A 23,592-nucleotide genomic window follows, 5' to 3' on the forward strand; every position below is an offset into this window, starting at 1 on the left:
AGGATACAAAGATAATTACTCCCAATCTTTGTTTAATTAAAATCCATAATGTTTTGCTAAGGAAGCCTGATATACAAAATCCACAATCCCAAGAGAACCATATCTCACTTCCAATTCTTATTTAAATCATTTTAGTTTTTCTTATAATGCTACTAAGAAAATAAAATATTGTAAGGGTACTGTAATGTAATGAATCTACAATATGGACAGATACTATTTTTTTCAGTGTTTGTAGCCATTCAGGGCTGCATAATGAGAGAGAGTTCTTCCATATTGGATACATGATAATCAACAGGTCACTTCTTTCCATTAAAATGACTAAATGAAAGTAACTGACCTGTTCGTAACTTCCACCAACATAAACTCTCTTCGATGGGAATACAGGGATGAGAGCAAGATTAATTCATGATTTGGACATTACATTTGAACTGTCATTATGCAAAAGCATTGGGTTTAACAAAGACCTGTGAATAACTGATATATAATAATTCCTATTTCTTGATAATTATAAGAAAACAAACAAGTGAAATAGCAAATTTGAGGGGTCAGAACTTGAAATAATTATTATCACTCACTCGAAATTTCATATTTCAAAGATCCAAGGATCTCACTGGTATAGATATTCCCTCTAGCATTACCCGATTAAGACCCACCTGTATAATTCTTGTCCAAGGCCTCCTATAAATACTCCATAGACATCCCAATGTATGTTGAAGGCCTCCCTCTATGTCTTTTAAAACTCCTTGGGGTAGCAGCACAGTATTTGGGTTGTCCATCTGTCATCCCTCATTCTCTTTACACTCTCAGTCCACTTACCTTTTCCAATCATACATTTCCTGACTGATAGCTTTTGTCACTCCATGTACACAAGTCATCAAAAAGATGTATTGTAGATATAAGCATCGTATAGCATCTCTTCCTTGACCTTTGAATCTGACACAATTTTTATCATTCAGAAATTGTGGGGATCTACAATTTGCAATGACATAGCATTACAGAACAACTCACACTGAATCTACGCATGGCAATTTATACAACTAACATATTCATAATAATATTCAAACATAATTTATACACAGGTTTGCAACTAAGATTTGCAAAGCACTGCACAAATTATCTCACGTGATCCTCACATAATTCTGTCAGGTACATATGAGGAAGAGGGAATAAGCATTTACATAACATCTACTATATGCCAGGCACTGTGCTAAGTACCCTTTTATTCCCAAATATCTCATTTGATCCTCACAATAACACTGTGAGCCTCACAACAACCCCCATTTCAAAATTGAAGAAATAGATGCAAAGAGAAGTTAAGTAACTTGCTTAGGATAACACAGCTAGTGAATGTTTGAGCCAGGATTGAACTCGGGGCCTCCTGATTCCAAGTCTAGTACTCTTATCCACTTTGCCATCATTTGAAACAATTTTAGCCATTTTAGTCATTATCCTTCTTCAATTAACTGATTATTTTAGGATGAAAATGTCTCTTGTCTTGAATTATCTAGATAATTGCTCCAATTCTCCACTTCCCTTTCCCTCCTGGTAGAGTTGGCCTCAGAATGAAAATTGTTTCAAAGGTGAAAATTATGAAAATTTCAAAGCTGATGGGCAGATTCTTTGGAGCTAAAGTCTACAAACAATTGCAAAAAACAGAGAGCCAGCTGTCTCTCCCTTGGCAAGCTCCCATTTAACCCAAATAAATAATGCAGTGTTTTCTGTTTCACTTTTCCTTTAGGATTTTACTTTAATTACTGCATCGTGTCTATCTCTATTAATACCTTCTCTTCTGTTCCCTTAAATGTCCACTTGAAATAACACTGTTCAATCGACTTGTACTCCCTTACACTTTACCATTTACACTGTCAAATGTGGCTAAGTTTTCCCTAAAAGAGAATCATTCACAGGTTAGCCTTCCCTTTAAAATATTTTAAAGTTTAAACAGAATAGAATGAAATCTACCTTACTATATATAGGCAATCCCTATTACTGTTGTTCAGTTGTGTCCAACTCTTCATTACCCCCATTTGGGGTTTTCTTGACAGAGATACTGCAGTGGTTTTCCATTTCTTTCTCCAAATCATTTTACAGATGAGGAAACTGAGGCAAACAGGGTTAAGTGACTTGACCAGGGTCACAGCTAGTAAGTGTCTAAGGTCTCCCTAATTCCAGGCCCTCTCCTCTGTGTCCCCTAACTGCCCCATGCCTAACACTTATTTAATAAGATTAGAGGATGCTTTAGAATTGCAACTATTGTCCTGTTACAGATATGTGCGACTTAGTGGGATATAATGGTGTATTTGCCAAGTACGGGAAAATACAACAGCATATGTTCTTCTGGAGAAATCTGTGGTATAAAAAAGATACCAGGTATAAACTCAGAAGATGTGTGGTTGAGAGCCAGCTCAGGTATTTAATGACTCTGTGGCCCTGATCATAGTCATCTTTCCTCATATGTAAAATGGAAATAATAATATGTGTGCTGCCTTTGCTACAGAGCAATAGTGAAGACCAAATAATATAATATAGAGGGAATGTTATATAAACATAAATATATATTATTATTTCCTTTCTGTAAATCAAGGATCACTTCTCTTCCTGACTCTTCTAAAACATATTAAATTCCTAGATGAATATTATTCAATTACATTCTAATCTTTTTAACATTAAAGGTGAAAAGGAAGGCCTACCCTTCTTTGTAAATCAATCTCCTTAGAGTAGACTTCACTTTTTTTTTTTTAAATCTAATGGTACCTTTCTTCTGAGTCACTGAAAGGAACTTCCCATAATTCTCTCAAATGTCAGATAACATTACCATTTGCTCAGGAGGAAAAAACAAGTACCACAATTATTACTGAAATAAACCAAAGTAATACTTAAGTGGAGAATTATAACTTCAAAAAAACTTTGAGGATTTATTTAATCATTCATAGTTTTCAAAAATAATCTTATTTTTATCTCTCTGTCCTACAATTTAGGACTGAAACCCTTCATTTTGAACTATTGGTAAACTAATTGGTAAATACATAATTGTAAGTATGCAATTACTGAATGTAGTTTAATCTCAACTAGTATAAATCCAGTCCTTTAGAACCTTTCCTTAACACTCTTTTGAAATTTTTTTCACACTTATATTAGGAGAAAGAATCAAATGATAACCACCTGATAACAAGAAGGCTTGCCTTAGGGCAGAGAGAACAACAACAACAACAACAAATATCAACACATTCCCTGGGGTCAGTTCATACAGATAATACTGACCATCTCCCATCTGTCTAAAGGATTCAACAATAACAAATGTGCAATATTACAAGGAACTAAATCAAAGAAAGATTGCTGTTGGTTGTCAAACTGTACTAGGGCAAAGTATACCAAAACACTAAATCAAAGAAAGATTTCTGGGTTATTCATCAACTTCTACTAGGGCAGGAGAGTATACTAAAACACTATAAAAAATAATCCATGGCAGAAGGCAAAACTCAGCAGGTTTTTGCTTCATCCTCAGTTAACAATAATAACCAAAAACAAACATAAACAAACACCTCATACCTCAACCATTTAACTTAATTGAGTTGTTGTTGTCATTGTCGTTTCCAGAATAGCATAAGAGAATGGATAAAGAATTTTGTTGGAATGTTAAAAAGCACTTTCAATGTGAATGAGAGCATGGATAGTCACATTCTCTGGCCTGTCAACATGTTGTTTTGTTTTGGGGGTTTTTTCCTCCTCCCTTGTGAGTAGCTATCCTGGGTTTATGTCATGTGTCCCATGAACCACTCAGTGTTCAAGCACACCACTGTCCTATTTACATACCACACAGACAGCTTTGTTCAGTTTCCCATTGTGATTCAATTCTAAATTTATGCAACCAAATTGCTTTAAGTCATTAAAAGACTGGCACAGCTTTTAAAAACACAAAGATGTGAGATAGCATGTCTATTCTTTTTTTGCCAAAGATAGGCACTCCCCAACATGGTCATTGTTCCCACCCAACAAAGAGCGAGCAGGAGAACATCATGGCACTCATAGTAACAACTACCAGGATGTAGTAGCTTCCTATATCACTTAGAAAACCAGTGGTATCAAGCTCATCACTATTATCATCATGAGAATAACCACAGGTTCATAGATAGAGATCTTGGGGGGAAGGGAGGCATCAAATTCAGCTGATTTATTTTTACAGTGGTGTTAGAATATAAATTGTTCTCTTGGTTTTTGTTCATTTAACTCTGAATCTGTTCATATAACTCTTCCCAGATTTCTCTGAAACCATTCCCTTCGCTATATATGGCACAATAGTATTCCATTATGTTTATATGCTATAGTTTGTTCACCATTCCCCAGTTGATGCACGTTGCCCACCCTCTTAGTTTCTAGTTCTTTACCACCACAATAATGTTTTTTTGTACATATGGGTCATAATCCTCTTTATTTATACCTCTTCTTTTGGGGGGCATGGTACCATTAATGCACAGCTGAGTGACGTTGGGGTAATAATTCCAAATTGTTTTCCACAAAAGCTGGATGAGTTCATAATCCCACCATCAGTTCATTTAAGTGCCTATTATTTTTAGAAATGGGGAAAATGGGGGAACCCAGGTGGCTCAGTGGATAGAGCACTGGCCCTGGATTCAGAAGGACCTGAGTTCAAATTCAGACTCAGACACTTGACACTTACAAGCTATGTGACTTAACCCCAACTGCCTCACCAAAAAAAAAAGAAAGAAAGGAAGGAAGGAAGGAAGGAAGGAAGGAAGGAAGGAAGGAAGGAAGGAAGGAAGGAAGGAAGGAAGGAAGGAAGGAAGGAAGGAAGGAAGGAAGGAAGGAAGGAAGGAAGGAAGAAATGGAGAAAATGAGCCCCTGAAAGGTTAAGTGATTTGTCCAAAGTCCCATTTGTAATAAGGAACAGAAATGGAGTATTCCAGTAACATCATATACTTTCAGAGCTAAGGATGGCAAGGTCTCAACATCACTTCCAACACTCTGTCCTTCATGGCAGGTAGATGTTATAGGTGATGACAAAGGATACACCAGCTTGATCAGATCAATGGAGGCATCATTGCAACACAAAACTTGAGTTTTAAGGGCAAATAATGAAAATATGCAACAAATGTACAAGGTGAGCTCTTTGTTCTACAACAGTAGAGGGAACAAAATCCATGAAGCATTTAGGAAGATACCAGCCATTACACAAACTTATGCATGCCTCTCATTTTTCTCCTCTACTGTGCATAGCCACATTCATGTAGCTGCCAATGTGAAAGTGAAAATGAGGTTACTAATAAAATCATGCAAATGCATGAAGTTGTGAAAGTTAAATGAACAAACGTTGAGTATTGACTATTATTGTGCTTTAAGAAATGATGAATATAAGGAATATGAAAAAAACAAGGGAAAACATGAATTGGCTGGAAGTGAAGCAACCAGAGCCAAGAGAACAACATACATAATGACTATAACAATAAAAATGGAAAGAACAAACAGCATAAAACAATTCAAAATGAACACTTACAACAAAAATTTTTAATTGACTCCAAAAAAGAGATATAAGAAAATACTTGTTCTCCCCCCCACACACTCCCTTTGTGGAAATGAAGGCATGGGTCAAGATGAGGGTAGGGGGTACAAGGGTATGAAAAACACTGCAGATTGTGTCAGATTTTTTTAATACATTGATTCAATTGGCCAAATTTCTTGTCTCTTTTTTTCTTTTTTCTTTTTTAAACCCTTTGTTATAAGAATTGACATAAGGAATAAGCTAGGAGAGAAGAAAGGCTGATGTCAGGGGAAATTTAGCTAATATAAAAACAAAACAAATCAATGAAAATATATATATATCCTCAATCAAAAAAAGACCTGGCAGCCTTATTCCATCTTACAGGTGTCATGTATCTATCTACTGCCCTTTGGAGTAGGGATGGCACCTGAAACTTCAATTCTTCTAAGACTGGTATTTCAAGCTTTATACCCATACAGTATCACCAGGAGAATATTGATGCTAAAAAAAGATGAATGGGTGTCTGTGGCACTGAACAGCTTAGGATCCTAAAGAAAATTCACTTCATCCTTAGATAAAATTGAGCTGAACTACCCATTGCTTGAGACACGCAAGGGATCTAGGTCCTGAGGCAATGAGGTCAGTTACTGTGATGCCAATGTCAGTGTTACCTTTAAACACATCTTTCTTCATTTTCAAAGCTGGGACACCTCTGGAACTTCCCCTTAGCTTTCCAGTTCTAGTTTTTCAATTCTTCAATCATGGCAGGCTTAGAATGGTGGATAGAGGCTAGGCCTGAAGACATTTCAACATTTCCCCCAGGTTGTCTAGACAAAGCCTTTACCCTATTCATTTTGGGAATTCATCTTCAGATATCTGATGTAGAATGTTTTCCCAGTATCTTAGTTCCCAGCTTCTTAAACAGTGGGGCATGACCTCATATAAGGTTGTGTAACTGAATTATGGGGTAGTGAAAAATTTGGCAACAATAAAAGCTTATGTAGACCTATTTTATATGTAAAAATTTCTAGGTTGAAACGGGGTCACTACTGGAAAAAATTTAAGAAGCCCTGGTCTAATTCTCTTTATAGTATCACTCAGGAGCCACTTCCTTACTATGAAAGGCCTCATTTGTTGTCAGCATCATCTCATTCTTGAAATTATTTTGTATATACTTTGTAGTGACTTGTGTTGTAAGTTGTATCCTGCTCCCAGTAGAATGTAAGTTCCTTGAAGGCAGGAAATATTTAGTTTTTTTCTTTGCATCCCTAATGTCTATCATAGTGCCTTACACCCCAAAATAGATATTTAATAAATGTTTACTTCAGTGGCACATATATTAAAATTGAATTAAATTGAATTAGTAAAAAAATATTCATTAATCTGAAATGGAACCCTACTCTTTTCAAATATTTTGCTTTTCAAAGGCTCAAAGTCTAAACTTACGGGTCTAATACAGGATGAAATTTCTTCATTAAAGTTCATCTTCTGTGGGAGAAGGCATCTTGGCATCCTACTTGTGGGAAAGAAGCCATTCCCCAACATGGCAGCTATGATGTAGCTGAATTTCTAGAATCACAGCCCAACCTTTAGAAAGCTTTTACTAAAGTGCCTTGGTCTTGAGAAAATTAAATGTTGCCTATTATTTTGGAGTATATCAGTAAGGAATAACTTGTGTCAATAACACAAGGACCTGCTCCTGAGTGATTGCACAGTATGGCAGTATCACCATGCCTGAAAGAATGAATAGTAATTAAGTAATGGATGAACTGCTAGGCTGAGGATCAAGTGACCTTTCATCTACTCCTAGTTTATCACTAACTGTTAAACTATAGTCAAGTCACTCCTCTGTACTGAAATGACCTCATCTCTAATAAGTGTATGGTGTATATGTCACCATAACTACCCTATACATCTCATAGGATCATTCTGCTTCAACAGAGTCATTATTTCAATGATATGAGTGAATTCCACTAGTTCACAATTCCTTCACACCTTCTTGTCCTGTGTGATGCTTGTCCATGTCTTCCCTGAAGAAAAGTCCAAAGACAAATACTGTATCTATTTCATATAAATCAAATGGTAAAAGGGGCAGCTAAGTGGCGCAGTGAATAAAGCACTGGCCCTGGATTCAGTAGGACCTGAGTTCAAATCCAGTCTCAGAGACTTGACACTTACTAGCTGTGTGACCCTGGGCAAGTCACTTAACCCTCACTGCCGCTGGAAAAAAGATAAAAAATAAACAAAAGTCTTTAAATGCTAGCTATTACTATTGGGGGGGGGGGTACCAGGTTACTCCCACAATCCTTAAATCAAATGGTAAAGTACTAAGTAGGTATTTGAAGATAAAACCCTATTCCCCCATTTAGAAATCTATCATTACTACCAAGATTTCAACATTTCCAAAAAGAAATTTCAAACTCATCAAAGTAAAATTCTCCAAAATGGGTGAATCCAATATTCTGGAGGCTTTCCTTTAGATCTTTTAATATTTTATGGCTGTGTGACCCTGGACAAGTCACTTAACCCTCATTGCCCCGCAAAAAAAAAATTAATATATTTTATGGATGCAGGGGCAGCTAGGTGGCACAGTGGATAAAGCACTGGCCCTGGATTCAGGAGTACCTGAATTCAAATCTGGTCTCAGACACTTGACACTTACTAGCTCTGTGACCCTGGGCAAGTCACTTAACCCTCATTGCCCTGCAAAACAAACAAACAAAAACTATTTTATGGGTGCCAGCATTATACTCAGGCTATCCACCCTTCAAATCTCTTATTCCGTGAACTGACTACATTCTTTCCTGTAACCTGTTCTGTGATGATGCCTCCACTTCTAGAAAGGAAGCCACAGGTTTCATGGTAATACCTATTTATCCTCATTATAAATCTCCCTTTGGAACACATAAAATTTTGATTTTTCTGAGCTTGTGATCTGTCATAGAGTCCAGAATTAAACAAAAAGGGAATAGAGTGTACTGCCTTTAAAAAACTTATTACTACCTTTAATGACTCTGAGATTTTTTCCTTGAAACAAAAGCCTACCTTTTTTTTAAAAAAACACCATTATTTTTCTGGTGATGCAGTATGATTGTGACTCATGTAGTACCATAGTCCCTGGAGAATTCAAGATTAGGTCATCCAGAGAGCAGTAGAAAGGGTGGGTGTGAGTAGGCTGAAATCTATATACCAATGAAGAGTTACAGAAGCAATGTAGAGGATGTCATCAGAGAAATATGAGCAGGAAAAGAGGTTTTCTGATGATGTGATGAGGGCGAGGAACAACTGATGGAAAGCCCATATGCTCCATTATTAACCATACATGAAGAGATCCAAAAAGAAAACCCCAATATGTTGGGTGGGAAATGTGGGAAGGATTTATGGGAGGACATTGACAAGAGTCAGTCAACAAGCATATTTAAGGTCTATGTGCCAGGAACTGTGCTAAGTATTGCTGACACAAAGAAAGACAAAAGCATAGTAAAGAAACAGTTTGTATCATTGGATGGAGCACCCATTTTGGTGCAATGACAGATACACTGTATCAAAATATGGCCAAAGTAGGCATGTTGAGTTGGTAGTTGTGCAGGAACCAACAGGGCTTAACTACCTATTTTTGCATTAATGCCACCTGTGATTTTCCCCAATTAATTAGGTAATTATTTAGACCAAATGAACTAATGGATAGGAATGCAACTGGAAAATTCTAAAATATTATCCAAATACAAGGTATTGTTATCATTAGTATTTCAGTTCCACTGTATGGAGAGTCATTCAGCAAATATTTATTGGGAGTCTACTATGGACAAGACACTGTAGGGGATACAAAGAAATATAAGATACAATTCTAAATAATCTCCCATCTGTTCTATAATTTAGTTCTATTCCAGCAGGGAGCTTTATTGGCAGTCAGCTGTAAGATTACAGAAAGGTATATTGAAGGGAGTGTTGGTGATATATTATCAGACGAGCTCTCACAGTATACAACAATCATGGGCTCAGAGGAAAGAGGGAGAGAGTTTAAAAAAAAGTCTAGAGTTATTTATCTAACACTATGAGTTCCCAGGAGTAACTATAGCCTGTAGGATACAATATAGGAACGGGAAAAAGCTCCAGTTACTGTCTGCCACAGCATTAACATGTGTACAGCATTCTATGTTCCTTGGCTCAGCACAGTGTACCTTTATTTGAAAACCTTTAGGGAACTCACAGAAACAAACCTGAGAAAAGAATCATATTTTTTCCCTTTGCACTTTTAAAGTGAATGTTCTAATAGTTGTCAAAGGACTATGTGAAGTAACAAGGGAAGTTGCCCTTAATGTTTACTGGAAATTCACAAATAAAAAGGATGAAAAGAACCACAAGAATTAAGCCAAAGCATCACCAAGAGCCATATGAGAAGAGACAACATGGGAAGAGGAAATCACAGGGGTAGAAGTTAGAGGCAAAGAAAACTTGGGATCATCAATTCAATCACCTTTCTGGACTAGCCTTCTGAGCAGCAGTGTAAAAGATGGATCAGTACCACATGTCCACTGGTGCATTTCATATTACCTACTGACGTGGGTCATTTACCCAAACAAAACTGACCCTGAATGCCCTCCAAGTCATCTTTATGAGTACAAATAAAAATGAACCTTCTCTTCACCCTCATCATTACATCAGCTAGATAATGAATAACGCTTCAAATTACTTAGCTAATGAAAATGATCAATCACTGTCTTATCCGGTTAAAAAGGGAAAGTAAAAAATAAAATAAAATTATGAAGTGCTTTCATAAATCAACAGGGACTCACCACAGCAACTTCTGAAAGAACATGGAGAAAATCAACGGTTTACTGCCACAGTGCACACTCAGAGCCGATGCTACAAAAAGGTTCTCAGCAGTTGTTAAATTCATTTAGAAAAACTCACTTTATTTCTCCAACAGAGAACTCACTAGCTAATCTGTATCATAACCTGTATGGGGTCTTAATATTCTCAGCAGGATCAAGATTCAGGCAGCACTGATTTGGCTATTTAATCCTGCACAAGAACAGTATTTGGCAGAAAAAGACCCCAAAGCACTAAGGTAAAGTCTCAGCAGTGAGTTCTTCAGCACAGACAGGGCCAAAATATTGAAGGTGAAAACCTAGTGGGCTTGACAGATCTCCATGATTTCCTTTTTCCTAGTTCTCTAACTCCAAAATGCCAGATGCATGTATATGCATGTGTATTTGTATATGTACATATGCATATGGAAAAAATCACACATTTTATGAATGTTTAAGATCCTCTCATCAACAAAAATATGCAAGTGCTAAAGGTCTGGATTGTTGCCAGTGGCCTGCTAATTGGTCTCCCTGCCTCAAACCTCTCCCTTCTCTAACCCATCCTTTACAGAGACATCAGTCATATTCCCAAAGTTCAAGTTTGACCATGTCAGACAGGACTGTCCTAAAAAATTCTCCAAAGTTTTCCTATTTCAATAATAGTAATAATAGCAACAGTAATAATATAAATTAGCATTCATGTAGATGTTTGCAAAGAATTTTACGAATATCTCATTTTATCCTCACAACAACCCCAGAAGGTCGGCACTATTAATATCTCCATTTTGCAGGCAAGTAAAGCGAGGCATAAAGGAGCTAAGTGACTTTGTCCAGGGTCCACAGCCAGCAAGTGTCTAAGGCAGGATTTGAACTGAGGTCTTCTTGACTCTAAGTCCAGGACTATTTTTTTTTTATTTAGCACCTAGCTATCTACATGGCACCATAGTACATAGAGTGCTGGGCCTGTAGTCAGGAAAACTCATCTTTCTGAGTTCAAATACAACCTCAGACACCTACTAGCTTTGTGACCATGAGCAAGCCACTTCACCCTGCTTGCCTCAGTTTCCTCATCTGAAAAACAAGCTAGAGAAAGAGCAAACCGCTCCAATATCTCTGCCAAGAAAACTCCGAATGGGGTCACCAAGAGCCAGACACAACTGGAATGACTGAACAACAACAGATAATAATATAAATAAAATACAAACTCTTCTCTTTGGCATGTAAAGTCCTTTATAATCAAATTTCAGCCAACATTCCCAGGTTTACTGCACATCACTCCCCTTAACATACTCCAGGGTCCAGCCAAAAAGGAAAAAAATGGCCTGTTTCCTGTAGGATGAACACACAACATTCAATTATATAAGCTGTCATCCCTTACCTGACCTTTATTCCCTTCTCACTCCTGCCTCTGTACTCCCTACTCCCTGGCCATCTTCACACCAGCTACCTTACCACCCAGACTATCCCCTAAAGGTTTTAAGATTTTTGCCTCCAGAACTTCTACCCTGGGTCCCACTGTCCTGAATAGTGAATGCCTCATTTGATCCACTATGTCAGGCAAGCCATAGCTGTGCTTCATCTTATACCCTACTTTCTGGCCATATTCTCAACAAAATCCTTGCCTCCATCAATATTCCCTATCACTGTCCTCCAGTTCTTAAACAATGATCAGAGCAACCCCATCCCTGCTCCTTGAAAGAGGGTCCATCTAGTCCATTTCAGCCCCAACTCACCATCCCTATACATTTCAGGACCAAAATGCCCCACCTTGCACAACATTCCTCTATTTATGTTATCTCCTCCTATTAGAATGGAAGCCTTTTGAGGGCAAGAATTGTTTCACTTTTGTAATTTTATTCCCAGAGCATAGCAAAGTGTTGGCATTTTATAAGAATGTAATAAATGCTTTTAATTCTTAGAATCTATCACTTCCTCAAAGCTTAAATTAAACGTGATTTGCTATATATAGCCCTTATTAATCCCTGTAAATCAGTGATTTCAGTTTCTTTGACTTCCTTACAAGTTTCTCCATTTTAAGTCCCTATTATTTATTCTATAGTTATTTTTTTCTAAGCATAGTTTTTAAAATAATAAAGTCCAGTTATATCAAAGGCTTGCTTATCCCTTATTGTTGACTAATACTGACCCAATAGGAGGAAGGAATGAGGGAGAGATAGATAGAGACAGAGACAGAGACAGAAACAGAGATAGAGTCAGAGACAAAAAGACAGAGAAAGACAGAGAGCAAGAGAAAGAGAAAGAACTAATATAATATACCAATATAATCAAGTATTTTTAAATGTAGGAATATTTTGAAGGTACTCATATGTAAGACCTGGAAAAGACCTCAGCATGCATCTAAACCAGACCATTCCTAAAAGGAACTCCTGCTATAATACATGCGGCAACTGGTTGCCCAGGACCTCCAAGCAGGAAGAATCCACCAATTCATCTTGTTAATTTCCTCACCATCCACTCACTCCTCTTGACTTCTGAAATTGTAGTTATATTGTCCTGGTTATTCACTCTTCTTTCTGATAATTCCTTCGCTGTCTCTTTTTCTGGGTCCTCTTTGTCTTCTCTGCCCCGTAATGTTAACCTTGTCTATGATTTTATCCTTTCCCCTACTCTCTATCTCCATTCCCTCTCTTAGTGATATCATTCTCTCCCACAACCTTAACTATCATCACAGCACAGATGACTCCCAGGTCTCTATCTCCACACCTGACCTCTCTCTAAAGCTCCAGACTCAGATTTCCAATGGTGTGCAATATATTTTCACCTAGATGTCCCACCTGGATTTTACCCTCAATATGTGCAATACTTGACTTGCTACCTTTCTGCCAAAATAGGTTCCTCTTCTCCACTATTTACTGGTAATGTTATTTAAATGCATGTGTCTTGCTTCCCCTACTAGAATGTGTTCCCTAAGGACAAGAACTGTATCTTACACTTTGTTTGTACCCTCATGGTATGATGCACATAGTAGATGTTCAATAAATAGATGTTAAGTATATGTTAAATAACTTTGTATACCTGGAGTGTAACTGCTATCATAAGGCAACATGGAGAACTGTTTGTTCTTAATGTTGAAGATACACATGAGATTTTAAAGACATGAAAATAAATCTTTAAATTACCCTAACTTCTGCAAAGTAACTTCTTTGCCTATGTAATAATTCAACTGTTAGAAAGAATAAATGGGTTTTTAACCTCCTGTACTTTCATTCTAATGCTGTTAATTGAAATGGGAAATCTCATCCTCTTATCTCTTTTTCAGATTTTATAGACACACAGGCAAAATCTATCCCTTTTGTTTCCTCAAAGAATCAGGAGATTAAGAAGTTAAATTGTTCCAAATAAATTGAGAGTTAGCTTGGTCACAATTAATAATATAGCCACAGAAGGAAATCCAACATAAATCTGAGCAGGCAGGAACAGATTATATCTCTCCGTCCTCAAAGCCAAGTAAAGTCTAAGGGCATTATAGGAATGACATCGTTCTTTGAGAATTAAGGGTTGAGACTTTAAAAAAATGCTTCTGTAAGGAAGTAGCAGCGTGACATTTTATTCTGTCACAAGAAACATAATATCTCAAATGCTGCCTAGGCAACTGTTAGGCAAAAGAAAGCCATAAAAATAAAGCAGATAGAGAAAATAAAGAAAAAGCAATTTTAATGACATATAATTCATCCTGGAAAATGAGAGAAGAAATGCAAATTAGAAAAGAAAACACATCTTTAAATGGTGAAAAATGAAAATTTGGGAACAATAAAAAAATCCCTACCACTAACTTTCAAATCATTTAATTTTTATGAACCTGCAAACTTCATTCAGGTTATCAGCCATTTCTTAAACAAGTTTTTCTACTTTAAAAAAATCTTCCCCTTTAATAATTATTCCCCCCATCACCACCTAAAACCAGCTGTAAATTAGACTAACTTAGAATGTTGCCTACCTAAGATGTAATAGAATTACATTATATACCAATAAAAAAGCCTTATTCCTATAACCTGATGTGAAACTATAATTCGATGATGTATTTAGTTATTTTATTCACAGTTAGAAGTCCAGAAGAGCTAAATCCATTTCTAACTAGATTTAATAAAGCCAAACCACAGTTATTATTAGCACAAATAAGATTGAAATTTACTTTGAGGAGTAAAACAGAACACTGACAAAAGACATGTTTTTAATTGTCTACAGATACAATAATTGTTCTTCCCCTCCCTCCCAAAGACATAGTAATCCTCCATTTTTATCATCATTTCTCTCCCACATCTAGCTGTCACATATGTGCAGGACAAATTTATCTCATACACAAAGTGAGAAATGTGTGCTTTGAGCTGTAAAATTTAACTGGGACGGGGCAAAAGGGGCAGATTTTGTTAAAAACACATGGTTTTTAGAACATTAAAACTTTAATTCACCTGTTGATACTCTAAATATGAGAGCTTTGTCTAATAACCAACAATGTCATTTGTTAGTAGGGAAAATAAACAATATCTACATAAATAAACCAGAAGACTTAAAAACAATTTGTAGATAAATGGAAAGATAATTCATAAGGTCTTTTCTGAAAGGCCGTTTAAGGAGTTGGTCAAATTGGTTTCGTTATGCATCATCACCCTCATTTCATAGGATACTTGATCTTCTTGATTGGTAGTACTCATGATAAGCATCAGAATGGGACTTGCAAAGAAGATAATTGAAACTGATGGCTATTAAAGATAAACAAAAAAAATTCTATGAAGACTACTCAGCGACTTGAATATGAACTTGGGACTAGGGAAGAGTAGAGAAAAACAAGTTGGAAAATACAGTTGATAATTAATAAATGAAAGATGCAGAAAGCTATTCAGAAACCTCCCATCTGTATGTTATGAATATTTTTTTCAAGTAGAAATTGAGAAAGCATGGGGCATAGTGAGCAATGAGCAATGCCATTTCACAGATGAAAATCACTATTGTACAGACAAGAAATTGCTAGTTATCTACATAAGTCCCACATCTCAGTATCCAATGTGCTACATAATGGGAAAATGTCATTGAAGAAAATGAAATAAAGAAGGGTTGGACCCAATAATGGCTTAATGGACAGATGTCCTAATGTGCAAAGTGTACTCAGGAAACACAAAGTTAGTCTGATGGAGGAGAGGGCTCAAGTCAACAAGTCAACAAGAATTTATTAAGGGCCTTCTGTGGAACAGGCACTGTGCTAAGTGTTGAAAATACAAATAAAAGGAAAAATCAGTCCCAACTTTCAAAGAGTTCATAATTGAATGAGGGAGAGCTAATAGGAAGACAATGGGATTTATTCAAAGTCTGTAGGGTGGAGGGTCAGGGGGAGTATAAACACAGTCATACCTGAGCTTCTAGAAAGATCAATGTCACAACTAAGTGGAAGATGGACTGGACTGGTTTGGGGAGAAATACGAAACAGGGAGACTACCAACAAGCATTTGCAATTGTCCAGGCATGAGGTGATCAAAGTCCGAACTACAGTGGAGTCAATGTCATAGGAGAAAAGGGAGTCTATACAGGAGATATTATGAAGTTAGAATCAATAGGTATGGGACAGCTAGGTGAAGCAGGGCATAAAGTACAGGCCCTGGATTCAGAAAGACCTGAGTTCAAATCCAGACTCAGACACTTGACACTTACTAGCTGTGTGACCAAACCCTCATTGCCCTGCAAAAAACAAACAAACAAACAAACAAAAACCTGACTTTAGAATCAATAGGTACTAGTAATTGCTAGTGAAAAAGAGTGAAGTTGCAAGCCTGGGTAAATGGGAATATGCTGGTACCCTCCACAGTAACAGAGAAGTTAGGAATAGGGGAGGACTTGAGGAGAACTATAATTAGTTCAATTTGGGATATGCTAAGTTTTAGATGTCTAAAAGACACCCACTTCAAAAAGTCTAATAGGCAATTGGAGATACAAAACTGGATGTCAGGAGAGAGGTTTGGGCCACACAAATAGAACTGAGAATCATCTGCACAAAGATGATAATTAAATCTATCAGAGCTGATGAGATCATCAAGTGAAAGTAGAGAGAAAAAAAGACAGTCAAGGGCAGTGATGTGGACAAAACCCAAGATGATGTGGACAAAACCCAAAATGGTGTGACCTGGATGAAAATTCAGGAAAAGGGACTGAGAAGGATTAATCCAATAGACAGTAACCAAAAGAGATCAGTATAACAAAAACCTAGAAAGAAGAAAGTATAAGGAAAAAAGAATGATCAATAGTGTTATAGGATACAGAGAAGTCAGGAAGGATGAGTACTGACATAAGACCATTAGCTTTCACAATTAAAAGATTATTGGAAATATGGAGGAGAGAAATTTCAGTAGAGTGATAATTTTGGAAATCAGACTGCAGAGGATAAAGAAGAGAGTAAGAAGAAAGAAAGTAGAAGTTACTATTGTAGACAGCCTTCTTAAGTAGTTGAGCCATGAAAGGAAGGAAAGATACCAAATGATAACTGGTAGGAACAGACAGATGAAGTTAGGGTTTTTTTGAGGCTGGGGGAGAGATGGCCATGTTTATGGACAGTAAGAAAGCAGCCAACAGACAAGAAGAGAGTGAAGATTAGTGAGAGAGTAGAGATGATAAAGGGGATTATCTTGTGGAGAAAACAGAATAAAATTATATCACTTATTTATGTAGAGGAGTTTGCATTGGCAAGGGGAAAGGCCCCCTCTTTATGCAAGAGAGGAGCAAAGGAGGAAAGGGTAATTGAAGGCAACTGAGTAGTTTATATTTATTTGTTCATTTATTATTAAAGGGCGTGGGTGGGTGCTATCTCATACCTCCAAGTTGAGACAGATCATTTTTGCAGATACAATTCTCTTCTTTGTTATGTAGAAGTACCATTATATTGTGCATGGAACAATTAAATAAAACCTAGCATGAAACTAAACCCTGAGTTTGGAAGGAAAAACAAATAACAGATCCCTTTTTTTTCCTCTCATGTAATTTTTTGGTAACACGTTCTGGGACAATGAAAAGATGATTGTGAGCACTGCCTGCACTTGGCATAGCTTCTGGCACATAGTAGGAGCTTAAAATGCTAGTTGACTGACTGATAGTCTATCTGAAAGCATTTTTAAAAGTAAATAGCTTGGGGGAGGCTAGGTGGCACAGTGGATAAAGCACCGGCCCTGGATTCAGGAGTACCTGAGTTCAAATTCGACCTCAGACACTTGACACTTACTAGCTGTGTGACCCTGGGCAAGTCACTTAACCCCCATTTCCCTACAAAAAAAAAAAAGAAAGAAAAAGAAAAAGTAAATAGCTTGGGGGCAGCTAGGTGGCAGTGGCACAGTGAATAGATCACTGGCCCTCGAGTCAGGAGGACCTGAGTTCAAATCTGGCCTCAGACACCTGACACTTACTAGCTGTGTGATCTTGGGCAAGTCACTTAACCCCAATTGCCTCACCAAAAAAAAAGAAAGAAAGAAAAGAAAAGAAAAGAAAAGAAAAGAAAAGAAAAGAAAAGAAAAGAAAAGAAAAGAAAAGAAAAGAAAAGAAAAGAAAAGAAAAGAAAAGAAAAGAAAAGAAAAGAAAAGAAAAGAAAAGAAAAGAAAAGAAAAGAAAAGAAAAGAAAAGAAAAGAAAAGAAAAGAAAAGAAAAGAAAAGAAAAGAAAAGAAAAGAAAGAAAAAGAAAGAAAGTAAATAGCTTGTCTTAGGTGCAAAGTATTTCATGTAAAATATTTTATTTGCCCTACCATAATTCTCCATGTCACACTTGCTCTGTATACACAAAGATCATTAAAGGCAACCTTAACTGGGAAAGTATATTTGAAGTTTGTTCATTTTGCTGAGGGGAGAAGTTTTACTGAACCATCAGTGCTCTTGTTTGGTCACTATTCATGTAATTGCTGAATAGGACCATCTCCAATGGTCCTGATATAAATGGCAGGCCAAGAGTCACAAAGTCATAAAGGGGATTCAATATTTTAAATCTCTTATTTCTTTGTTTTTAATTTATAATGCCATAGATTCCTAGATAGTATGTATAGGAAATAAATATGTGTATACATAGTAAATAAAGAAAAATAATTTACAAAAGCTTATTAAAACATCGGACCTCTTCATGAGTTTTGGCCCACCTTTGTTTGTTTGGTTGGGTTTCCTTGGTTTTAGTTTTGGGGGTTTTTTGCGGGGCAATGAGGGTTAAGTGACTTGCCCAGGGTCACACAGCTAGTAAGTGTCAAGTGTCTGAGGCCGGATTTGAACTAAGGTCTTCCTGAATCCAGAGCCAGTGCTCTATGTACTATGCCACCTAGCTGCCCCCTTGGCCCACCTTTATGTATTGCCACTGGACCCAGATGGCTCCAGAGGAAAGAGTGAGGTTGGTGACTCTGAACAGCCCTGCCTCACTTAAATCCAATTCACTTCAAGTCATGACATCACCCTGATGTCATGGTCCCCCTCCAGATCAAAGGACAAATAATAACAATGAACATGGCTAAAATACAGTCCATAAACAGAAGAAAGTTTTCATCTATATATAGATATTGGAGATTGATGCACAAATTCTAGCTTCAAAAACTAACCAGTTCTGACCAGTTTGGCATACATACACACATGTATGTATATATAAGTATTTATATACATATATAATTTGTATGTGTGTGTATGTGTGTTCTGAGAAAAATTCTGAGACAACATTCTGAGCATGATCTATTTATTAGCAGGGCTAGAAATTGCCAATACATGGGGTCAATGACCAAAGACTCCAAGTTAAGGATGATAGGAGCTTCTATTATGATATACAAGATGACACAGCAAAATCTCATACAACAAAGGTGTGTCTTCTTGTGATTGGTTAGAGGTTTTAATGAGGAGGTGAGATAAGAGTCATCTTAGCTTCTTCCCAGTACATCACTGGAAGCTAAGTTCAGTTCTCAGGTGATAGGAACAATCCACAGGCAAGGGCAGTTGCTACTACAGTTTTAACTTGATGAAACTGACCTTTAATCAATTTTCTCTGGAAAGTAGGTGATGGGTAGAATATGGAACTATATGTCACAAGAGTAGAACTGTGACTCAAGGGACCTGAGGCTACCCGAGTAAACTTGAAAGAGTGAAGAATCAAGATGCATATAGCATAGTAAAATAATAAATCCATGTTAGCTTGATTAAGTGTTAACAGAATAGAACTAAAAATCAATTTGCAATTTCACATATTCACACATATATGTACAGACAGAAACATATGCATATCCACATATACATAATAAAATTACCTTCTTTCAAGTTAAAGGCTTCCACATAAAATATCCAAACAAATAATAAGATATTTATGTTTTTGAGTGATATTAACAGAGTGCCATCCATTTTAACCTCAAATGACTTCTCACTTCTTACCCATCTCATATTTCTAAATACTCTCATGTTTGCTATACATAAAAAGGAAAAAAGTGTCACTCTGTCAATTGTTTGGGTTAATATAAGACCTAATTGCCTGATACACTATAATTTTGCCACCAATTTACAATTAGCATGCATTTCTCATGCATGAGTTGACCCAATTACATAACAAATTTATGCCTTTAGGGATTTCTCTTGACTGCTTGTCTCGTGTCCACTATACAACTCAATTTCACACTGTCAGCATCCTGAACATGGTTACAGTCAGTCTCTGTCAAAATGATTTATTTAAATTACAAACAAAGACTCGGAATCACTAGATAATCACTCCCACCCTCATGCCTACCCTCAATATCCAACCCGACTTTGAGTCAAATGTTTTAATAGATCATGGACATAGGCTTTCAATCACTAGGCAACGTCTAGCTCCAATGATCTAATGTTTCTGAAGATTATTCCTAATAAATCACAGAGAACTAGATCAGTAATGTATGTCCATTTAAGCCAACTAATTTGTAAATGATTAACTTATGCTTCATTCTCAGATTTCAGTGATAAATATCATCACTGAGGGGCTACTTCAATCATCAATAGCTTATCAATTTGTCATAAGAAATGAAAATGTCATTTCCATATTCTCAGACATCTTGGGAATTTTCTTCAACTATAATTCTGGTGGAGGACATTTTCTTAAAAACAGCAAATAATTATTTCTTATGAAAAGGAAGGATTGGTGTAAACATGAGAATGTATGTTTTTAAATAGGTAAGATTATATCAACTGAAATACACTGTTGTGAAAGGAAGAGATATGGCTGCTGTGGCCCAGCTTGACACAGAAGAGAGAAGAGGAGGGAGAGAGGGAGAGATAAGGAGATGTACAGAGGAGGGGGAAAGAGATGGGGGAAAAGAGAGAGGAGGAGAAAAAAGAAGGGACAAGGAAGAGGGGGAAAGAAAAGGAGAAAAGGAGAAGGTAGTAGGGGAGTGGGGAGAGAGAGATAATATTTATTAAGCACTTACTATGCTTGAGTCACTCTGCCAACTGCTGTGGCCACAAATACAAAAAAAAAAACAAAACAACCAATATGATCCTTAATCTCAGTGAATCTATATTCTAATAGAAAAAAGACAAATCCTAAAGGGATCCAGAAATTGGGAGGTGGGGGAAGCAAGTCTCATAAGTGGTCAAGGCTGCTGACCAATGAAGTGGAATAGTTCAGAGAGTCAGCTGATCTGGGAATGAAATGAGTATGGCTGGAGCCCCTCATGAAATGATGATCTTGTCCAAGGACTGACTTACCAAAGGAGACTTGAATTCAGGAATACTTGAGGATGAATCCTGCCTTACATGCTTAAGAGATGTGATCCTGGGCAAGTCATTTAAGTTCACTTAACAACCTCAGGTTCCTCATAGGCAAAATGTGGGTAATAATGGCATATTCCCAACAAGAGCATGGTAAGGACCAAATGAGTTAACATGTGTAAAATGCTTTGGTGAACTTTGAATGCTGTATAAATGTTATTTAATATTATTACTATTATTATTTTACTAAGAATTCCCCTTAAAGACAATGCTCTTCGCAAGCACAACCCAGTATTCTCCTGGTGACATAAACATAAACACAAATACAATACCAAATATACTCACCAGATAATTCATTCTATGAAATATGTCATTTGGCCATCTTTTTTTTCCATTGTTTTTCACATGATTTTTCTCCTTCCCCTAAATTAAATGAGAAAATAAAAAAGGAACACTTATCTTCTGGGTTCTATTGTCAGTACAAAGTTTGCAGGTGTTCCCCCTGGGCTTAACGTTACTTTTTAAAAGACAGTTTATCTCCAATCTCTTCCAGCTAGTTGAGAGTGCAGTTTGTTGGTATAGTTAGTAAACAGGCAGAACAAAATGTGCCAATAATGTTCCAATGGCTGCCCTGTCACTCAGATGGGTAGCTATGGCAACAGCTCAGTTATGTGGGCCTACCACAGACAGGCTTGATGCTGTAGACATAGAGACAGTAAATGCCTGAGATTTGAATAAGCCATCTTCATATGCCTTCCAAATTGCCAAAAATTAAGAAAAAAAGCAAAGAATGCCCCCAATGACAGTTAAAGTGCTTTAAAACATTCAAAGCAAGGATCCCTTTTCCTTTCTCAGATTCCTCATGTGTGTTTGCAGCATACTTGTAGAAAAAATTCTCAAAAGAGACTTTTTACTAAATAAAGAAAATGTTTTTAAGCACATACATAATTCTTAACCAAGTTCTCAAATCCTAGTATGCTTATAAAAATAAATGGCAGTCAGGTAGTTTGGTCGTGGAAAATGGTAGGACTCTGTGCTGTGATGTATAAAAAGTTCAAGAGACATAACTTCTAGGTAATTAATCATGTTATTAATCATACTAGCATATAATTAATAAAAGGGGTCAGGGACACTATCGAATGCCTCATGGAACCTACTCAATGTTTATATGACTTTGGAAGAGTGGGTGTTGCTGAGGGTAGCAATCAACTCTGGTTAATGAGAGAATGAATATTATAATGAAAGGCAGGCACCTATATTGCCCTGTCTAGGATAATCTAGACAAAAAGCAGAATCTACATTTTTCCAGACCTGTCTGAGTAAAACACACTGGACCAGATTCTATCAATTTACCTAAATAAATTTTCTTTACCTTTTGAACAGATCAGAGTTTTCCCTTCATTATCAGCACTGCACTTCAAAGCCTGCCTGAATAACCTACAGGAGCTGATTTCTGAATGAGGGAGTAAAAAAGAAGGGAAACCCAGGTCCTAATTTAATAATTGGTTATTAATATGAGAGAAATAATCAATTTTCTCAGTGCAAAACTACTAGAAACAGGCAGGCAGATTTCAGAACTCCTGAGTCAGCACTGCCCATCTGTAATTAACTATACAAAAACCATAATGGATTACACATACTTACCTTTAGTGGGGAAAAAAAGTAAATATACTAAAAATAATCTTTAGTTAAATGCAAGAACTAATTCCTGGGCTTCCTATAGAACTGTTTCTTGAGTCAAACGCTGGATGTCTTAAGAGCTTAGTCCAACAGTTCTTCGTGAAAATTAACATTATATAAATCAATGTAGGCATCTTCAGCAATCCTGCATTACGTTCTCCATCTCTATTTTAGCAGTTGAGTTCTATTCCTTTAAATCTAGCCACTCAGTTGACTTGAAATCTTGCCTCCCTTCCAGTACCCTATTCTCCCTGCATCTGTAATAAGAACAGAATAAGGTAGTCAGAACAAGAATTTTAAATTGCAGCATTTAATAAGTCATCCCTGTGTAATACACTGTCCTTGTCAACACCAAAAGAAAAGGCGAGAATGAAAATCACTAAGGTATTTCATTACGGACAAAATTTGAAATTTCCAAGTGTGTGTTCAGTTGTTACATAGTTCTAAATCCTGGGAGAATGAATTTTAAAGTATCTAAAAACATAACACTATAATGAAACACACAAAAGGAATTCCAAATGCCTGTGTCATCATGACATACATAAAATATTGAGGATTTGTCATTAGGACAAGTAATTTGTCAATTTCCCTAATATCACCCCAGTTAAGTTTGTGAACCTAATAATCCTTCTTATAATGAATGGGCCTAACAAGCTATAGATCTTTGTTTAAAACGTGTCTACTCAATATCTCCAATATGATGATTCTGGTCACCTTTTGGCCTGGCCATTTCTACATCTCTCCAAAATATCCATTTTCCAGTCCATGGGATTAAAATAATACCCTAGGTTATGGCCTTGGTTAAACCTCAATAGCTTGGAAAGATGGAGGTACGATCTTTTTCTTTCTTTTTCTTTTATTTTCTTTTTTGTTTTTTCCCAGACTGGATCAAGAACTACTTTAGTATAGGATGCTCCT

The 23,592-nt window shown here is 36.7% G+C and overlaps 1 protein-coding gene across 7 annotated transcripts in view; it reads right to left on the bottom strand.

Moving 5' to 3' along the window:
- NEBL (nebulette) overlaps positions 1–23,592 on the bottom strand; it is a 506,719-nt gene that overhangs the window by 183,197 nt on the left and 299,930 nt on the right. For 2 of the 7 annotated variants that reach the window (XM_043966342.1, XM_043966337.1), the window contains exons 2-3: positions 22,639–22,931; positions 21,340–21,417 (exon numbers count right to left, since the gene is read on the bottom strand). The exons of the other annotated variants lie outside the window; for them this stretch is intronic. The gene's annotated coding sequence lies outside the window, so the exon portion shown is untranslated. The remainder of the gene's footprint in view (positions 1–21,339; positions 21,418–22,638; positions 22,932–23,592) is intronic. 7 annotated transcript variants of the gene reach the window in all.

This window comes from Dromiciops gliroides, chromosome 5 (assembly GCF_019393635.1).
Source record: "Dromiciops gliroides isolate mDroGli1 chromosome 5, mDroGli1.pri, whole genome shotgun sequence".
In the NCBI taxonomy this organism is placed as follows: domain Eukaryota; kingdom Metazoa; phylum Chordata; class Mammalia; order Microbiotheria; family Microbiotheriidae; genus Dromiciops; species Dromiciops gliroides.